Source organism: Taeniopygia guttata, chromosome 2, assembly GCF_048771995.1.
Source record: "Taeniopygia guttata chromosome 2, bTaeGut7.mat, whole genome shotgun sequence".
NCBI classification, from domain to species: domain Eukaryota; kingdom Metazoa; phylum Chordata; class Aves; order Passeriformes; family Estrildidae; genus Taeniopygia; species Taeniopygia guttata.
The window spans coordinates 111939407-111953720 of NC_133026.1; the positions used below are offsets into that span (position 1 = coordinate 111939407).

At 42.2% G+C, this 14314-nt stretch overlaps 1 protein-coding gene and 1 long non-coding RNA gene across 4 annotated transcripts in view; one reads left to right on the top strand and one right to left on the bottom strand.

The window, feature by feature from the left end:
• Window positions 1-4363, bottom strand: part of PCMTD1 (protein-L-isoaspartate (D-aspartate) O-methyltransferase domain containing 1) — a 40431-nt gene extending 36068 nt beyond the window's left edge. The window contains exon 1 of one of the 3 annotated variants that reach the window (XM_002197315.7): window positions 4226-4363. The gene's annotated coding sequence lies outside the window, so the exon portion shown is untranslated. Of the gene's footprint in view, window positions 1-3701; window positions 3831-4137 lie in introns of those variants that run through there. The other 2 variants (XM_072924646.1, XM_030266191.4) reach the window with 2 other exon arrangements.
• A 556-nt stretch (window positions 4364-4919) lies between these two features.
• LOC115493884 (uncharacterized) lies at window positions 4920-8034 on the top strand. The gene is made up of 2 exons (XR_003958866.4): window positions 4920-5934; window positions 6841-8034. It is a non-coding gene; the product is annotated as an uncharacterized lncRNA (long non-coding RNA).
• The last annotated feature ends 6280 nt before the right edge of the window (window positions 8035-14314 follow it).

Below are 14314 nucleotides of genomic sequence, written 5' to 3' on the forward strand. Positions count from 1 at the left end.
CCCTATAGGTTCCAATCCTTTTCCTCTTTCCAAAAATAATTTTCTTTGGACTAACTGCCATTTATAAGGACATTTTTGCTTTTTTTAGCAGTTTACTTCTCACTTTCAACATTTCCAATAAGCTCCTGATCAGAAGTAGATTCAGCAAGAATCAACATACACACATTCCATCAGTATTCCAAGCTCCTTGAAGTTAACATCACTGTCAACTTTGCAACACTTCCTCTGAAACATGAAGTAGGCATGACATACCAGGAAAAAAACAACAGAAAACCAACAGCCCTCTTCTGAATTCCAGCCAGCTATCTTTTCAGCTCTACAAAGTATTATATTCAGCATCCTGAGCTGCTATAAATTCTTTTTTTTCAAGGACCAGAAGTCCAGCCCAAATTTCTTAAGCAACACAGCAGAAGAAACTGCTCTAAGTGCTTGCATGAAGAAGGCCTGAAGGCTTTCATTAACATCCAGGGCACACAAATAAGTCACAAAGGAATTGGAGCACCGTAGTTATTTCCTGATGCTCTCATATAATTATACCCATAATATTCGATATAACTACCACAATTCAGTCCCTATAACTCCAGAAATGATGAAGCAGAACAGTGTGAACACAGTTCTGCAGAGCAGATAAATTAAAAGAGCTCTCCATCCAAAAAATCCACACTTTTTGGAGAGGATGAAGCATGCAGATCAATTTCCGACCCTACTGGAAGATTCCTGGAGTGCTTCAGGCCAGCCACATACCTGATTATTCATTTGCAAAACATAATTGCATCTATATTCTACTCACTTCTGCTTTGAGTAGTTTACATTCTAAGTAGAAAAAATAAATGAGATTATATAAACGATGTCTGCATTCAAGAGTGCCAAGTGCAGGAGACTTCAAGGCACTTTTCTTACACAAAGAGCTAATTAATCATCAGCTACAGAACATCACTTTCAGTTCAGCAGGGCAGAATATCAGATCTCTGTGACATTCCTGCTGAAAATTGGAACAAAGCAGGAAATGACAAGAACAGGTACATGTAAAGACCTTTCATCCAGAAAAAAAAATTACTATATTCTCAGGTGTTTCTCTCTATGCACCTAACACTGGCATGAGCATTGCCACAATGCTTAGTACTTCAGAATTGCTTTTAATGTATTTCTTCTGGGGAACTTTTGAAACACCTGACCTAAACCTTTCTGAAACACTGCATGGGGAAATTTTATTGCCTAGCTCTGGGGGGAAAAACATGAACAGTGCACTACAATGTCTTGCAGTAGGAATTTTGTGTTAATGTCTTTTAGCATTAAAAGACATTTGTGCTAATGTTTTTTAAGTTTGCCTTAAGACTTACACCTGCACTGGTATCATGCCTAAGAAGCCTACTTTAGCTTCAGAATAGACACTTCCATCTCAAAGCACTTCAAGTTTACAGAAACACAGCCAAGTGACTGTTCTGGTACAGTCCACCACAGGCATGGAAAACTACAATACATGCCTGACACTGAGGTCCTATAAGTCTCCTATTAGGCAGAAGCCTCTTCAAAAGGAGCTGCAGGTTGGGGCAGTCACTGACAGGCAAACAGAAGACTAAACTATAAAAAACACCAAACTGCCAAGATTATGATTATCAAAATGGCAAGATTTCATAACTTATCAATAGAATACTGCAAAATTGAAACTGGCCAGTCACATATCTAAAGAAAGTTATGACACAGATTAGATGAAGGAAATCCAGAAAGAAGGCTAGTTAGAGAGGCAGGAAGATTTTAACAAGAATTCTGGAGTGAAGATCAGAGATGATGCAGGGAAGGAACCTAACCCTGCAAAGACACAGTGATAAAATCTGGCCATCCAGGACTGTCCAGTATTACATACTTTTCCCTGTTTCTGCAATTTCATTATATTCTTCCCACTGCAGACCTCCCAGCAACATCCAATTGTATTTTCTAGCATTTCTGAGGGACACTGACTGTTTTAAAGAACATCTGGCTAAATGTCCATCTCCAAAGCCCTCACTGTGGCTCTCTGACCTCACTCACATACTTCTAACATTCCTATCATTGTATTTATTCATCCAGAGTCAGTTAAAATACCAACTGATCTGTCACTCATTTTTCCACCTACACATCCAAAACACTTTTCAAACTTTCACAACAAATCAGGCAGGAGTTCTGCAGAAGACAGCCCCATTTATCCAAGCCTGATTCCTTCCAGATATGGTCTGCCTGAGTAAGGTCATGGTCCTGTTGGGGGGGAAAAAGCATATCACACATTATGACCCAACCAAAATATATGACCCCCCCATTATAATTCATTTGCAAATAGAATGGATTAAGTTTATAAAGACATTCTTACCACACATCATTGTAATCTACTAACTCTAAGCACTGAACTTTTTCTGCCTTGCATCTAGAAAAGCATTCTCTGTAACACAGAAATCATATGGTCAAGAGAAATTGGGTACCTTCATTAATTTGCTGAAGTGCTGACTAGTCTTATTCTGGGTATATTTTGTGTCTCAACATTTACTGCTCTTTTTCAGAAGAAACCTTACATTCTTGCTAAAGCCTGCAGTTCAACTGTGCTTGACTTATTACTTGATGGGAGTAAAAAAAAATACCCCCTAGGAGAACACTGTGTTGGCACTGGCAAGTACAGCAAGGACACAAGCATTTTCCACACACTAGAGCAGTTTAGTACTTTCATAAAGAATTTGTTTTCAAACAGACACCCCCTTTACCCTTCCACCTTAGATGCTTGTTTCCATTTTTGCTGTTGTTGGTATAGTTTTTTCTTTTTTGGTTGGTTTTTTTGGTGTGTTTTTTTTTTTTTTTTTTTTTTATGACAGAGCTGCACAAAGGAGGCCCAGGCTGCTGACCGAGTATCAAATAAATGCCAAGATTCCTTCTCCCTCCGCCCCCCCTTCCCCTTCCTGCAACTTCAGAGCGAGCCGCTGACAACTGCCGAGGCAGGGGGAGGAGGGCGCACGGAGGGCAGACGAGACCCGCGCACGCACTGCAGAAGGCAGCCCGAGGTTTCGGGCCCAAGAGGAATCCTATTAACACCGCAGACCGCAGTTCAGCACAGACGTGACCTCAGGACGCCTCCTCGAGCTGATAACAACAAAGAAAACAGACGGGAGGAGGTGGCAGCCCCGGAGCCAGTTCCTGCTCCTCCCCTTACTCTTCTCCCAGCCAAAACAGAGACCAAAATATAAACAGAGACAAAATGTGCGTTTATGGCAAAGCGGGGGGCAGAGTCAGCTTTCTCCTTTTCCTCCGGCAGCTGCCGCCAGGAATGCTCACCGACCGACCCACCTTGGTTTGCGGGAGAAATGCGGAGTTATCGCGCATTCCACACACTTTATTTATGTAAACAAACTATCTTCCGCCTGCTGCAGCCGCACCACCTCCTCCATTCCCAAAAGGAGAAATACCCTTTATTAGCCCACAGGTTTTGCTCGGAAAACAAAATGTTGTCTCACGCACGATGCCTCTGCCTGGAAGACGCAGCCCCCACAAAGCCTCTGAGGTTCTAACGACTCGACAGTGAAAAAAAAACCAACAAACCAAACAAACGAAACCCAAATAAATCCCCTAAACCGCAGGCTTCCCTTCTCACTGCATTTCCTCAAAGGCAAAAAGCAAACGCACAGCCGTCATAAGGGGAGGCAAGGCGCTGAGCCGCAGCGGGGGACAAGCGCTGCCCTCACCTTGCCTGTACCACCACCCCCAGCCTGGATGGCGAGGCTGGAACCTTCTCTCTTGTCCCCGTCCTCTCACAGCTGCCAGGCCCACGGCAGCTACACCAGCCACCTCTCCTCCTCCCAATCCGTTTTGGGCCAGAGATTATTCGTTACGCAGACGGCGCGAGGGGTGGCAAGGTTCGGGCAGAGGAGAAGGAGGAGAAAGGGTTGCCGAGGGCGTACGCACAGAGCCCGTCCTGTCCCTCCCCAGGGCGAGCCCTCGCCCTGTCCCGGCTGCGCGAAAACAACAGCCTCCCCCTCACCCCCTCATCCTCCTTTCCCCGCGCCTGCGTGCGGGGCCCGCGGACAATGGGGAGCGGAGCACCCGGGGAGCCAGAGAAGGGCAGGGGCCGGAGGGCAGGGGCCGGAGGGCCGCATTCTCCCCTCCCTCGCCGCAACCCACCGTCCCGGCTATCCGACGGGGCCTCCGCGCCGCACAGCGCGGCCGGAGCGCAGCTCTGCCCAGCCCCCGCACAGTGCGGGACACTCACCCGTTCCGCAGCGGGCCCCGGACCCTGCGCTGGGCGGCACCGGCGAGACCCGCCTTGGAGGGGGAGGGGAGGGGGGGCGGCGAGAATTGCAGGCAGGAGAGCGCTCCGGCAGGCCGCGGGCAAACGGCTGAGCGAGCGGAGGGCTGCGCCGGGCGGCCGCGGGTCGGGGCTGCGCCGGTCGGTCCGGCGGCCGGGGCCGGTGCGAGGGACGGGACGGGACGGGGGAGGCGGGGCCCGACAGCTGAGAGGATGTAAACAGAGCGTCACGTGACCCCGCCCCCTGCGCGCGGGGCCGCCGGGCGAGGCGAGGGCGAGCGCTGCGCCGCTCCGCGCCCGGCCCTGATTGGCCGCTCGCTCCCCGCGCCACAGCCAATGGGCGGCCGGCACCCGCGGCGCTCGTCACCAGTCGCCCTGGGGCGGCGAGGCCGGCGCGGGGCGGCCGGCCGGGAGCGCGGCTGCTGCCAGCCCCCTGCCCTCGGCAGCCCCGTGCTCCCGGCAGCCCCGTGCCCTCGGCCTCTGGCCTCCCTCAGCCTCTGGCCTCCCTCGGCCTCTGGCCTCCCGTGGCCGCCGCGCCTGGAGAGCAGCACCGTGTTGTCGTGTGGAAAGGCCGAGCGGCGGCGGCACCGCGGGTGGGCGGCGGGGGTCACGCAGCCTCGCCGCAGGCCCGGATTTAGAAACGTGCGCAAGGTGCCCCCGGTGCCCGTCCGAAAGAGCTTCTCTTTGCCCGGGCCTCCGCGCTTTGTGGCGTTCTCCTCTTTCTCAGGGGTCGCAGCGGCTCTGCGGGACCCTTCCGTAGGGCCTTAGCAAGGGGGGCCAGAAGGCTCCCCCCTCTCCCCGAGAGAAGGGCACTCGGGCTTTGTTGTCGAAGCTCCGAAAGATAGTTTGAAAAACTACAGGAAGCAAGAGAGATATAGGGAAAGCTCAGAGAAAACATTAGAAATGTCAGAAAACGTCTAAAGGGGGGCTGTAGATATAATAAAAAGGTCTAGTGGGGATGAGGCATGGAAAACAGCTGAGGTCCTTTGGCTTGCTCTCTCCTGGAGGAGACCGGGGGAAACCTCACAGCAAGCGGCAGCTTCCGTGGGAAGTGGAGGGCAACACTTGATTTCTCTCTGGTGACCAGCAAAGGGTCTGCGGGAACTTCATGAAGGTGTTGTGGAGGCTTTGGTTGGGTATTAGGAAAAGCTTCTTCACCCTGAGGGTTGAGAACTGTCACAGGCTCCCCAGGGAAGTGGTTAGGGCACTAAGTCTGACATAAGTGTTTGGACAACACTCTTAAGCCCATGGTGTGATTCTTGGCGGGGTCAGGAGTTTGACTTTGGTAATCCTTATGTAACGCTTTCAACTCAGGATATTCTATGAATTTGGGAAATCTAGAAGTTCTGTGGAAGGAACAAAACATAAGTGGAAAGTCGGGAAAACCTGGGGCCCCAGTGCAGATATGAAGCCCAAGGTGTTGGGTCATTCTGAGCCCTGGTTTCAAGTGATGTTTCTGAGGCATTGTCTCATGTTTGATTTGGTAAGGAGGAATGGTTTGGGATTTGAAGAGTCAGTGGAGAAAGTAGGCTTGGCTGGTGTTTGGAAGAATTAAGAGTTACACAGGTGCCAGGACTTGTAGCAACTTGGCTAGTCTGTTTTTGTTGCAGAAAGGAATGAGAAGTGCCTGAAGTCAGTATCAGAAAAGGGATGGCATCCACAATCCAGGAACAGTAAGTTCATCTTCACCAAACAATCAGGCAAAAGGTGTAGTATTTAAGGATTTCAGGCTAATGGGTATGAAAACATGAAGATGTTGAGTGGGTGTTACAATAAAACTAATCTAAATAACTTGTAGACATTTACAATGATAATTTCTTGTGGAGTGTTATAAACACTGAGTGCTTTGTGAAATGCAGCTGAAATGCATAAAGATTTGAGCTTTAGCCAAATTTTGAGTAGTGGTGGGACAGAATTTCTAACTAAAAGTCCTGGGAATTGAAGGACATGAAAGTGTAGCTGGTAGGGAGTCGGGAGTATTACTCTGTTGAGGGGTAAGATTAGTTAAGACCTGGAGCATACAATGGCAGCGACTGAGGTGAAGATAATTGGCAATATAAGAGGGAGAGTTTCTGTTAGGCTGGGAACTCAGAAAGAAATAAGTCTCCTGTCAGTTGGACTGAGTGATTCAAATAGTGCTACAAATTGCCACCTTATTGGTGATGTAACTGATGGTTCCTTGAATGAGAGAAATAAAAGGGAGAATAAACACATAAATTAAATATGCCTTGCATCATTGCATCAGTAATTGAATAATTTTGGGAATAGCTTTGAGTATTGGAAATTTGTTTCTATTAAGAATTTTTACTTAGATGTAATGTGTGTATAATTCCTGCATATTGCATGTATGAAGGTTTCCTGTCTTTGATTCTTTCTCTTTCCATCACATCCTAGATATGCTTGTGCCTCAGCAGCATGTAGGCATTACCTGTCAGACAAGGTGCACTTGATCAGTATTCAGTCAGGGCAGAAGTTATCACCATGTTTTGCTCATTCCATTTTTAGAGAAGTTTTCAAATAGCTGTTTTTCCTCTGTTAATTACCATGCTTGAACTGATACTATTTTTTTCTATTTGCAGTGAACATGGACATAAAATTAGGAAGGCCGTTCTGACATCTTTCAGAGCTGAAAAGAAGCTGTAGCATTCAGGTCTAGCAGAAAATTCTACACAAGCATGCATAGTTCTGTAAATCTGTTCTTACTCCTGTCCATCCATTGTCAAAAAAGAAGTAAGGTGTGGATTTTCTGATGCAGTGTGTAACTCCTGCATCTTGGTGTGAAAGATATTTATTGTCACATTATTTTAAATTTGATGTGTGCATTATTTGGGCAACCTTTGTTTTTATTTGAATGTAAGTAAATAGTCTCAAAAAAGCTAAAGTATTATGTGACAGGCCCATCAAAGCTCTGTGTAAGCTTGCTGAGCTCAAAACTTACATTCCCCACTTCTTAACTGAATGAAATTGGAATAACGAAACCCTCTTTTTTAGTGAAGCACAGTGAGCATCCTTTCACCCTCATAATGCAATGGGCTACGCTAAAGTTCCCCTCATCTTCATTACTCTGTGCAAGTTTGGGATCTGCAGATTTAAGCATAATTTACTTTTTCAGTATTTTGTCCTGCTGTTTTGTTATTTTTTCATGATCATTCAGATAAAGCCCAAACTATGTGTAAGACTCCAGGGAATCTTTATTCTGTGATTCTGGTGTAAGTTATAGCATTCAGATATCTAATAGACAAGTACTCAAGACTGCCATTTTTTAGATAAATTGGAAATTTGCTACCAGGGGTCATTAAGGTTAAGTATTTAGACTTAGCTGTTACTATAATGAACAGAAAATTGGATATACACAGCAATTTATAATGAAAACTTTCAAATAAAGATCATGTCACAAACACTGAGTAGGCATATTATTAGGCATATTTAATTTCTTATTTACATAGAAAAAAGTTTTCCTTTAGACATACTGGCTTTCCTAACAATGGCAATAGCTTAAAAGCAGAGTGGTGCAAATTTTGTTGGCATAAAGCTGTCAAATAATGCATCATTTGCACATCTCTAAATAATGGAAACCACTTATATATCATTGCATTTAAGGTACTTGAATTTGAATCAGTTTCAACTCTATGTTCTGTTGTTGAATAAGCATTTTAAAATATTTTCAAATGCTACAGAAAACATACAAAACAAGTATTAAGGCATTTTCTTTAACATTTATTTTTGGACATATATGCCATTTTCTTAATCTAATAAAGCTTAACTTTGTAAGATTTTTGGTGGAGCTTAAGCTGATACTGTTAAAAATATTTTGTGTGTTCTGCAATGAAATCTAATAAAGTTGTGACAGTATAATGTTTTGTAGGATTTCTTAAGGTTTGGATTGTTCCTACCAAGTAACGAACTTCTTTCCAGAGCTAAATAACAAAGTAAAGTCAATGCAAGGATAATGATATTAGAGACTTACACTTTAGCTCTGTTTGTAATTAGTTGTTCCACATTGTTGTGCATACATTTGTATGTTGACACAGCTTTTTAGAAAATATTTATAACTCACTGTCATTTTGAAGCAACTGTTTTCTGATTCTGCTTTTTTTTTCCTCATTCATTTTGCATGTAACTATTTTTTTCTCTAGTTTCCACAATCTTACTAGATTTCCTTTCCCCAGAAAAATTTCCTTCTGTACTTTTGTTTCATCTTTAATTACCAAGCATTTTAAAATTATGGCGGATTTCCTATATCTATTTTATATACTCTCTCATATTGATAACTTCCTGACACCTTTCATGCACTGAGCTCTGTCTTTTTATTTTTACTCTTGATTGCCTTCTTTCTTTTCTTTTATTTTTGGTAGATTTTCTTTCCTGACAGACTTTGACTGGTTGGTTTTACAGATGTAGAACAAAAAAGATGTGCTACAGAAGCAGCAGCTCCAGTTTTCAAAGGTTGTCCTCTGCTCTCTACAACAGACACCACTTCTGGCAATTTGATACAGTGAGCACATACTTCACGCTGTGTCACACATTCCATTGGCATAGCTTGTTTCAGGAAGAGGCCCTGAAATGGAGACCTGATGCAGTGGCTTCCCTCTCCAGCAGCCTTGGTCTTCCTGCATTACTGTATTATCTCAGAGAGTAGAAGTACTGTGTTATTAAAAACAACAGAAGTAATGCAAAGGAAAAAAAAAATGAAATAACTTCTGGAAAGCAGTTTCATTTGTCCTGAATTTTTGGGCTACCTTTCATATTTTTACAATATTCTGGTTTTGCATTCTTTGCTCCCAGATGTTCAAATGTACCTTCTGCAGCTTTCATCTGTATCCCAGCAGTCATCATGCCATTTCCAAAGGTTTGTGGTAAGTAATGTTCCAGTACTCAGGAAGGGAACTGGGTCATCCCCCAGGGAGTGCCAAGCCAAGCTGAGTCCCTTCAGGTCACATGTACAGGATGAGCACACCCATAGCTACACATTAAGCTGTAATGGACTGGTCAGCGTGTAACCTGCAGTCCCCATGGGTGGCCAGACACCAGCGTGTCAAACCATCATCCGCAGGCTGTTGATGGGGGCTCTGGAACCAGCAGCTGTGCAGCTGCACCTCTTTGAGGTGTGGCCTGGCTCTGAAAGCAGTTTAGTCACATTTGTACGATGTTACATTGACAGGTGATACTTGAAAGATTTCACCTGTAAAACTGGCAGGATCTACATACACGGTATATAGTGTTTCTGCATCTTCTACCTTGTTAATCTGCAGTTTGGATAAACAAACCCAGCATTACTGTCTTGGATAAAAGTGGTTGTATGCTAATCAAAATTTAGATCAAAACAAAATCCACCCAAAGTTCCAGAGCTAGGTGATTGAAAAGAGTGCCTTTAAAAGGAGTAAATCAACCTTTACTACAGGCCTTGTCTATGTGCCAGATTCCTTCATTGAGTATTCCTACTGGTATTTAAGACTTGACACTTTTTCTTTGAGATCTGCACATCCTTTCTTCTCTCTAGCACCCTTCAGAGAGTCAGTTTATTACTGTAACTTGCTAAGGCATTTTGAGTTTGTAGGGATACAGATTTTCATCGCTGTAAATTTTGAAATGCCCTCTTTGCAAATATGAATTGCATTAAAAAATTGTCCAATGTTTTTAATGCTGTGCATCACAATCATACTCCTCTGAATCACTCCAAATAAAATGCATTGGGATTTGAGTTACATATATTTATATGGGATGCCTGTAATCTTACCTGTGCATCCCAGCTCTCACACCCCATTTAAAGGGTCACAACTTGTATCAACTTAAAATAAATATTAAAAGAAATGTCATACAATGGTAGCAAAACCATCTTCTTTTGATGCCCCAAGTAGGAAGGAATGGTAGTGATAATCTTCAAAAGTGATATGTCTGCATGCAAGTGGTTAGGAGAGTTCGTGAGGCTTTTTTTCCTTGCCATGAAGTGTATTGCTAGGATGGTATTATCACTCTCAGCCCCTCTGGAGCAATTTTTGGGAGAGCTTCTGGCAGCAGGCAAAGCATGGCACAGAACTAGAAGTATCTTAGTGGTCAGAACATAAGCTGAGCTAGGTTCAGATTTTAAAACATTGAAAGCACATACTACAAAAAGAAAAATACCAAAACAATGAAACCCATATGTTAACTTAAAGATGCAAATGTGTGAATAACATGAAAAAAGAAGTTAAATGGAGTCTGTGGCCATAGATATTGGTCTTAAAGATGTGTCTCTCATGCTCAGCTTTTTGGCCTTCTTCAGATTACTATTCCAATTTCTTGTGTGCAACTTCCTGTTTTTTTTCTCTGTTAAGAACAAGCCTGAGGTTGTAGCAACAGAAGGGTTCCAGTTGCCTGTGGTCACTGCCAAGTGCTCAGCCAAATGTTCCTTGTAAATACAACAAACAGAGCACATCTAGATAATGATTGATGTACTACGAAATCTAGTCAAACAATCAAATATTTTAAAATCTTTTAGAATTTGGTACTAAGACAAGTGCCAGTTGTTTCAATTTCATGTATATTACTTTTTATTTTTTCCACGACCCGTGATGGAAAAAGCAATGTCTTCCTTCAGCATTTCTGTTTTAAACCATTTGTAAGTTATCTCAGAGGTATATTAGGATACAAAGTGAATATGTAAGCAGAAAGTGTCATATATTATCACTTCTGTCCTCCTTATTGATTGTAAACTGCAAACACAAGACATTTTCCATGGAAATATGTTGATTTGTCTCTAGATGTAGCTGACAGTGAGTCAACAACATACTCTTTATGTCGTCCTTTTCTTAATAGGGTGTTTTTCTAAATTTATAACATTCGTTTTTTAGAAGAACACAGTCCTTCAAACCAAGAAAAATTATATGCCACCATGGTTAATACTGTAAAGACTCTCTTTGAGCTTCTCTTGAATGAATCATATTTAAAGGAAATTGCTGTATTTATAGCAAATAAATAGCAAATATATTATTCTGAAAATAATATATGTTTTCACTTTATTTTGGCCTGATTTTGTTAATCAAATATGGAACAATATATAATTTAATTTATATGAATTAAAATTTAACTTGTGGCCCCTCTCTTCTATATTTGGGCTGATAATACCCTGTGGTGTATTAGTGTATACATTGTACACTAGTCCTGTTACTGACAGTCAGCTGGCCTATGTTCCATAATTTCAAAGGCTTTTATGGTCAACTGATTACCAGATACCTAATAGCCTCCAAGTACTCTATTTCTTACATGCAACTTTTATCTTTAAGTAGGAAAGATGATGAAAGATATCTGCATGTCTTAAATGTGTCAAAAAATGCTTCTAGTTCCATTTCTAACTCATTTAATATTTTGGCAAAGTGAGAAGGTTATGTTTATATAATTTTTTTCCCCTAAAAGAATTTAAATCTCTTAATCAGTAGGATTGAGTTGTTAGAGACATAAACTTGGTCCTCTTTTTATCGTCTAAAAGCATCCTTTATCAACAGACTACCAAAAAGACAAGGAAAACCTAATTTATTCTATAGATATATTAATTAAGTTCATATTATATAATATCCTCCACTTTAAGTAATTTTTGTGAGACATGGACAAATATTACATTATATTCAATAGGCTTACCAAAAGATTTGAGTTTAAGATGCAGCATGCAGGTTGCTTTAAAAAAGTTTTCTATCAGAACATAATCTTTTCTTTTAGCCTCCTCCAAACTCCTGATGCTTTAAAAAATACAACTGATATTTTTCTCCAAATTTTGCTGAACTTTAGCACTTTTTTTTTTCTTCCACTTGTTTTGCCTTTTTGGATGATGCAGTTGGGTATTATTAAGTCTTTGATATATGTGCAGAATGCAAGGACACTAAAAGTGAAACTTCATAACTGTGTCTGAGGAGAATATTATTTGGTATGTTAGATGCAACCTCATTGTTAGGAGAGCTGCAAAATATCTCTACAGCAGATCTCTTCTCAACCAATTAATTAGAATGTTTTCTTAGAGTCCCTCATCTGCAGTTGTACACCACAGACTTAGGTATACAGTAAGAGGAATTAAATGGCCTGTCCTTTTATCTCCTGGCTCCTGGAGCAATTGTGAAAAAAGTAAAAATTTTGAGATGTTAGCTAAGTAAGATACCATCACTGAAGTCAATTAACTGACTATGGCTATGGGGGACAAATATGCATTTTTCTTTTTGGCTATGTGAGTCTCTCTTTGGCCATTTCTCCAGCTACTTCCCATTACAATAATGGCAAGGTCTTTTCTGCTTTCAGCTGTTATACAAAGCCATATAGATTGAAGCACAGCTAGTCTCTTTACTGTGGGCAGGAGGAGCTTCATATAAAATTTATTAAAGAAGCCCTCCTGTTGAATCGCAGGGTACAGAAAGGACCCCTTTGCTCTCTAAACTCCTTCTCAGAGTAACCTGGGTGTGGCTGGATCCAATCTCAGTCCCAGATTTGTCAACAATCTATGTCTAAAGGATTATACATGTGTAATTGAACTTTGTCTGCAAGATTAAGAAAGGCAAACCAGATATATTTACAGAAATATATATGATTTATTATGATAACGATTAGACAAGATCTTTATCAGAATTATTTATTACACAGTATAGGAGCTATAGCAACTATTATAATATAGTGTATTATAAAACAATGTTGAAGCAATTATATTAAAGCACTTGTATTAATTATTAAGTAGAGATTGACGTTACTCACCCACACCAATGACTGTGGGCAAATCTCTTGCTCAGCCTGAAGAAGTAACATTGAGGGATACCTTCACTCATGGGAGGAACCTCCACACATACACTCCTAGAAGAGAAGGAATGTGTTAGAAGACTCTGCCACTAAAATTCTGGACTGGGCTTTTATGGTATAGAGTAACTGGCTGTCAGTCATAAGTCTTCAGGCCAGCTGTGTCGGTTCAGCAGCTTTCGGTAAGTTGTTGGTCGTATCACTTGTTTATTCCTTTATCTGGGTACTTTACCAGTCCTACCACATCTTCATCTCACTATCAGAATGCTTAATTTTGGGATTGATGAGAGAGACTGGTTTCAGCTTTATTCAACACCAAAAGCAGTATGATGCCCCCTTCTTCATTTACCACTGGTAAATGGGGCATTGCTCAGATTGTTTGACCCCATTCCAGGCAGAGCATCCTGCAAGTGCATATGCATGTTGGAAGAAGAGTTACTAGCACATTTTGGAAAGGAGTGGCTAAAGTGGGAGAAGAATGCAAGATACTGAAGGCAAATCTTGTAACTGAATATGCTCACAGTGAGTAGCAAGTTTGAGCTGCTCCATGCACAGCTGTTTGCATTATATGCTGAGTACTTTCAGGGGCCTCACTTCTAAGAGAGATTCATTTTGGCAGGAACAGTGGCCACCGTGTACCAGCCAGCAGCAAGAGAAGGACTCCAAAGCTAAAGGGGAACAAAGAGCCGAGAGCAGCCACAGCAGAGGACGAGTAGAGCTCTCATTGCCAGGGCACAGTCTGATCTGAGTGGGATAAGCAAAGGAGAGTTGTAATAGCAACGGAGTTTATGGAGAAATCATAGAGCAAAGGCAAAGCAACAAACCAGAACACCCATGTGGGAGTGGGAGGTAACACCTATAGGACAGAGCAACTTGTGGTTAAATGAATCTTCTCGGGCCACAGGCAGGGCTTGTGAGTGGACTCTAATGAGGACCATTACAGCCTCTTGGTGCGCTAGACCATGATGTTGAGCTTTTTAACTGATCAAGCCCAAATGGAGCTCTTAAAAGACATAACTTGGCAGGCCAAACTTTGCAGTGACATCCTAATTACAGGGTGTAATAACCATATGAATATTGTACTGATTTGTCATGTTTGAGGTATGCCAAGTTAAAAAGCTTCTGATAGTTTCAGCAGCCTTAGAGTGGCGTTTGGTCTCTTGTAAAAATGATGTCTTACTGTTGTGATAAGAAATAGGTTTATGATCTCTCTCTCTTTTTTTTTTTTTAATTTGGCCTAATGGATCTATCTTCGTATGCAAGACAAGGATGAGTAAGCTTGTGTTAAGCCTTGAGCAAATGCTG